Source organism: Zootoca vivipara, chromosome 9, assembly GCF_963506605.1.
Source record: "Zootoca vivipara chromosome 9, rZooViv1.1, whole genome shotgun sequence".
NCBI lineage: Eukaryota > Metazoa > Chordata > Lepidosauria > Squamata > Lacertidae > Zootoca > Zootoca vivipara.
This window is the reverse complement of record NC_083284.1, coordinates 51,663,259-51,669,258: the sequence shown is the minus strand read 5'-3', so window position 1 is coordinate 51,669,258 and position 6,000 is coordinate 51,663,259. Positions and strand designations below refer to the sequence as shown.

General features: G+C 47.6%; 1 protein-coding gene across 11 annotated transcripts in view; it reads left to right on the top strand.

Annotated features, from left to right (window-relative positions):
• The first annotated feature begins 2,388 nt into the window (after positions 1–2,388).
• The window catches only part of ACSL1 (acyl-CoA synthetase long chain family member 1), a 54,618-nt gene continuing 51,006 nt past the window's right edge, over positions 2,389–6,000 (top strand). The window contains exons 1-3 of one of the 11 annotated variants that reach the window (XM_035111723.2): positions 2,389–2,846; positions 4,917–4,990; positions 5,800–5,865. The gene's annotated coding sequence lies outside the window, so the exon portion shown is untranslated. Of the gene's footprint in view, positions 2,851–2,876; positions 3,203–3,247; positions 4,991–5,799; positions 5,866–6,000 lie in introns of those variants that run through there. The other 10 variants (XM_035111729.2, XM_035111728.2, XM_035111730.2 and 7 more) reach the window with 10 other exon arrangements.

The window sequence follows — 6,000 nt, the reverse complement described above, 5'->3', positions numbered from 1 at the left end:
TGCAAGAGCACTCTCCTCTCCTGTAGTTTCCAGCAGCTGGTATTCAGAAGCACAGAGTAGACAGTGGAGTAATAATAATAATAATTTATTATTTATACCCTGCCCACCTGGCTGGGTTTCCCCAGCCACTCTGGGCGGCTTCCAATTGAATACTCATCATACAGCATTAAACATTAAAAACTTCCCTAAACAGGGCTGCCTTCAGAAGTCTTATAAAAGTATGGTGGTTGCTTTTTTCCTTGACATCTGATGGGAGGGCGTTCCACAGGGTAGGCGCCACTACCGAGAAGGCCTTCTACTGAGAAGGAAGGTATAACATAGCCCTCAGGTTTGGTAGGTTTTTTATGTGGACACTGAATACCTTCCTCAACTATGACTATACTGGATACAATAATGTATTGCCTTAGGCAATACATTATTGGCCCCCATACCCTTTCAGTGAAATACAATAAAGAACCTGTCCTAATAGAATTGCTAGCAGGACATAATTCTTTGCTACGGCAGATTATGTGTTGTTATATGTGCAGGGCTGTATGGTGATGTTGCCCCAGAACTGGTCACCCTGTCATGATTTTAGTCGTTTCGAATCCAGGGCATTATGACTATGGTTAAGAAACAAGAAAAAGACTGATCAGATAGGACTCTCCTCACGGCCCCTTACCTATTTATATCCATGTAATCTAAAATCTTTTCTAAATCCACCCAGGTTTCTTTAGCCAAAAGGGATCACACACCCATGCACATTTGCGCATGCACACACACAAGCAGAGAGCCTCAGTGGTGACCCTCTGGAGGCTTCACCTGGAGCAAAAAAAATCTGACAAGCCCCCCCCCCCCCAACCTATGGCTCTGTCCAGCTCTTAAAGCTACCTGAACAGATCCCTTTAAATACACACACATACTGTGCACACACACATACACATGCCACCCAACCACCCTTAATTTTCTGACTAATGAATGGGGACAGGATATGCTTCCCTTCAGTTTTGCAACCCCAGGGCCACTGACTGTTGGAGCAGAGTGTTATTTCTGGCAGGCAGAGAGGAGGGATGCAATGCGAACATTTAGCATTCATAGTTCAATATTGCAACCCCTGGTGTTTGGTTATATTATTGGGGGAGCAATAAAGAATTATGTAAGTTGGAAATTATGACACTAGTCCCTGCTGAGTATGTGTAGCAATGAGGAAGGGGCTATGGACAGGGTCTCAAAGAGAGGTACTATTACAAAGATCTGGCTAAAGTTACACAAAAGCCTCTTTCACAACGACAGACATAGGCTAGATTTTAAAATCTAGTTGCGATACTTAGGTGTCACTGGATAAAAATGCTCTCCCAAGACACAAAATGTGAGGCTGAGGGGAGAGTGTACGAATTATGCCACTGAATAACAGGCTGGTTTAAAGGTTTGAAATAAAAATAGCAAAATGATACTTCAAACATTGCCCCCCCCCCAATATTGTTTCAATACTGAAAGAATACCTTTCGGGTGTCTCTCCATCAAACTTTTGCTCATGATAGAGAGATTTGAGTCTGTCTCCTAGTCCTCTCCCTTCTCCCGTTCCTCTGAGAGGAACACAGGCAGCTGCATTAGTTAAGACCATTGGACCATCTAGTGGAGTATTCAGGTGTGACATTCTCTGCCCTACCTGGGGATTCTGAGGGCACATCTTGGCACCTTGTGCATGTCCCATTTTCACGGGTATTTACCAGAAAGAGGAGGGAGGGATGTAAACTTTGTCAAGCTCTATGAGTTACCTTTGTGGGCAACTAATCATGTTTACTGAGAAGTAATTCAGCGGCAAATGTGGAGTTGAAGAACACTCTCTTTTCCCCCATATAAAAAGGGTGGCAGGTTTGTTTCATTTGTTTTTTTTTTGGGGGGGGGGGTAAGCACTGAAGTGATGCTGCTTCCTAGGATTTGTTCTCCCAGGCCACAGATCCCATGGAACTCATGGAGACATGCTTCTGAGTAGACCCGTGTAGAACTGCCCTGTTAAGCCGGGTGCTTGAAGGTGTAAGGGGTGTGCGCACGTTTTTCGTTTTTGTTTGTTCTGGCTTGCTCTTGCTTCTAAAGGGCTTAATTTTGATCGATGCTTGGTTCTTCCAGAGAATCTGTTTTTTTCCCCTGAGCCGGTCTCATTCCACAGAACATGTGATGCAATAAATCAGTTTCCAGAGGGGCAGCTGAGCTGAACTAATCCCTTACTTACAACAGAAACAAGCCAAGTGGCGCGCAGCGGAGTTTTACACCGCCTATTAATTATTAGCCGCTTTATGGCGGCATCAGCTTTCGCGGACCAGACCCTCGATCCTTAATGCGCATCCACAGCTAGGGGGAGCGAGCTGCGGTAGGTGGCGGACAGACGAGCGCACGCCGTGGGTCCCTTGAGAATGCGCAGAGCGCAGCCCTTCCGCCTGCGCGCAGTCACTCCCACATCTGGAACTCCGAGTTTCAGGCCAACCCCGAAACACTCGCTCTGCCCCGTGGCGCCCTGTGACTGACTGCGCCCGGCCTTCCTCCTCGTCCTCGTCCTTCCAAATTCCGATTGGCTGCGGGCGCAAAGGAAAGGAGGCCGTCTGGTTGGCTGGCCAGTCTCCTAAGGGTCCTAGTGCCCCAGCCCTCGTTGCGCTTGCAGGAAAGGCGGGCCCGACGCGACGTAGCCACACGCTCTGCTGCCGCCGCTGCCGCCACAGCTCCGGCCGGGGGTGTTTTGTTTTGTTTCCTTTTTTTCTTTTTGCGGGCCGCTTAAATAGGACGGGCCGGGCGCTCCAGCTGCAGAGCGCCTCGTAGTTGTAGCCGTCGCCGCAGCCAGAGTCGCTTGGCAAGAGGCGAGACGAAAGCAGGTGGGTGAGTCAGCCCGCCAAGACCGGCGCCTGTCATCCCGCAAGGAGAGGGTTTAGCCCAGCGCGCGGCGGGAGAAGCAGCTTCCGCGGCCCGCGGGGACTTTCCCGCTTCTTCCCCCGCCTAGAGCCGCTTTCCTCGAGGCGGACCTTTCCTTCCCGGCCGCCGACCTACCTCGGCCGCCGCCTCTGTAGCTGCTGCCGGGAAAGGGGGCGGGGAAGAGGGGGTCGCCCTGGCTCGAGAGCAGCACGTCAGGAAGCTGAAGCTTTAAGCAACGGGCCTCCCCGCCATAGGCCGACTGGAGAGGCGCCGCCGCCAAGGTTTGCGGGGACCAGGCGAGCCTTGCCATCGAGCCGAGGTCGGTCGCAGCATCTTGGGGTGGGGGGAGGGGAGGCGTTGGCGGAAGGTGGTTTGGGGGAGATGATGTTTCAGGTTGTCTAGGGCTCTGGGGATGGCTGGCATTGGGCTTCTCCGGATGCCGCCTCTGCCGAGTCTGAAGGCACAGATGGACGCACATTTTCTCATTATGGTGAGGGGAAGTGGTTTGTCTTTTGGACAAGCGTTTGCTGCATTCCGAGGCACTGAATGTCAGGGCAGGGAAAGGTGAGAGTAGGCTAATACATTTTTCTCTACCGCACTTGTAATCTGTGTCATTATTATTATTATTATTAGCTATTATTTTTTGCCACCACCCTAAAACTACGAGAGCTTTTGCATATGGGCCTGTAAAAAGGTGCAGCTAGTCAGGTCAACAATGCTGCCTGCTTTGCCACTAACTTGCTCCCCCTTGGGCTGGCTTCTTATCACATGATGGAATTTTCCTTGCTTGCTTAAGCACCATCAGGGTTTGGTAGAAGAGCTCAGTACTGTATAAAGGTATTGTTATTTGAAGGTGGGATCTGCCTTGCAGCGGTCCTTGGACAGCTGCCCAACCAGTTGGGATAGGCTAGGCATGAAATGCTTTTCGGTACAAGTGTCTAATGGTAGCATTGCTGCAGAAATAGTAATTTATTATGGTCATTCTGTCCCCATTTAGGATTGCCATATTTCAAAAAGTAAAAACCAGGACACCCCAAAAGTTGTCAAGCTTCATATTCAACAGGTTTAGCAATCAAAGTAGGAATCTTCTTTGAGGATAAAAGGCTGTGGCTTAATTTCAATTCTTTGAGGATAAAAGGCTGTGGCTTAATTTCAATATTCGAACAATGGTGATCAGGCTAACCAGAGCTCATTTGGAAGCATATTCATGATGTTTTACTGTTGGATATGTGTCAGCTTTGGTTGATGGTCAGATTCTTGCTGTGGTGGTTTAATGGTTTAATGTTCTCTATTTTGGGTGCTTGGGTAGCTTCTCACAAATATGCAGAAAGCAGAAGAGAGGACACTTGGGGGGTGCAAGAGGGAGAAAGGAGAGAGTATGATAAAGGAAAGGGCAGATGTAACCCATACAGTATCACAAGTTTGCCTAAGAGTAATAGATGGAGTAGATACTTTTTGAGTGGGTGTTTGTTTGAGTAGTATTGCTTAGTGCAAAGTGATTCCAAAAGCAGCTTAAAGAGCCTCTTGCTGGGTTTTTTTTCTAGGTAGCTCTTAACTACACGCTAAAAATGTAGTGATAATCCAAAATATGCTATACTTTTAGTAAGGTAAAATTAGTCTTTGATCTCTTAGTGGAATGCTTTTTGAACTAACATTTACTATCATTACTAAGAGTCGTGTTGTGCTAGAGGGCCTTATGCCACTTGGGTGCCTTGCTTTTAAATGCTCTTATGGTGCCAGGAGTTCTGGTACGGTTTCTACTTGTTTGCTTGCCATAGGACTAGAGTGGTGGCCTTCCAGATGTTGTTCGGCTTCAACTCCTATCAGCCTCCGTCAACAAGGCAAACAGCCAGGGATGATGGGTATTGTGATACACTTTCAGTTGAAAGGGTAGCCAGCTTAACCATGACTTACAGCAGAAATAAAACTTTAGAGGCCAACAAATATTTGGTTCCACAGATTTTCATCAGTCACGAAGAATGAAGGACTTTAGCCCCAGAAAGCTCATTCCCTAATAAATTGCTCTTTAACAGTGGCAGACCGTACAGTGGGACCTCGACTTACGAACTACTCGACATCCAAAGTTTTCGACTTACAAGTGGAAAAAGTAAGTCTTTGGGATCTTACGATTTTTTTTTGACATCTGAACGGAAAACCCGTTCGCGGCTAGATGCGGTTTTCTCGACTTATGAATTTTTTCGTTTCCAATGCATTCCTATGGGAAACCCCTTTTCCTATGGGAAACTCGACTTACGAAGTTTTCAACCTACGAGTGTGCATTCGGAACGGATTAAATTCATAAGTTGAGGTCCCACTGTATGCCAATGTTGCCTGGGGTGGGCGCATGGGACGTGCCCCTGAAGGGGGGCGCGTGCCACAGTTCAGGGTTAGGAAAGTGGTGGGGAAACTGCTCCCCACTCTCTTCTTGCTCTCTACCATCATGTCAGGCCTGACCCGGGGGCAGAATTGTGCCAGGCCCAAGCGCTGCAGCCAAGGTGCAGCTCCTTCTGGCTAGGATCCGATGAAGGAGCCTACTGTTTGCACCCCTCTCAAAATTGCCTTTGTGGCCACAGCACACACACACACCCTCCCACGCTACACCTCTGATCCTTAATGGTGTTTTTGGTTGTTCTGCTAAAAACATACTTTGGTCTACTTTACAGGATTGTTGTGAGGATAAAGCAACTATCAAACACTTTGCCAAACTTAAAATGCTATTAAAACAAGTAGAATGGTGCAGTTAATGGTCCAGATGAGAACTCAGTGTGCAGAGCCTATATGTACCCTCCACCCAGGCAAACCTGTCCTAGCAGATAGCCATATACTGCATTTGCTGAGGACCCACATGTAAAGTCCGATTTTTGTCGGCCTGAATATCCTGATTGTGTTCCCAATGCTTTTCTCTTTGATTTTCAGATAGACTTTTTTCAAGATTCCAAACTTGGTCACCCCTTTCTCAATTCAAAAATTGGGAGTAAGCAGGTGGGAGACACATTTTATTTTGCTTGTTCCTTATTTATCAGTTTTACATTTATATCTATTCCACCTTTCATCCAAGGAACTCAAGGTGGCACTCACGCACCCACTTCCCCCCATGTTATTCTCACAACAACCCTG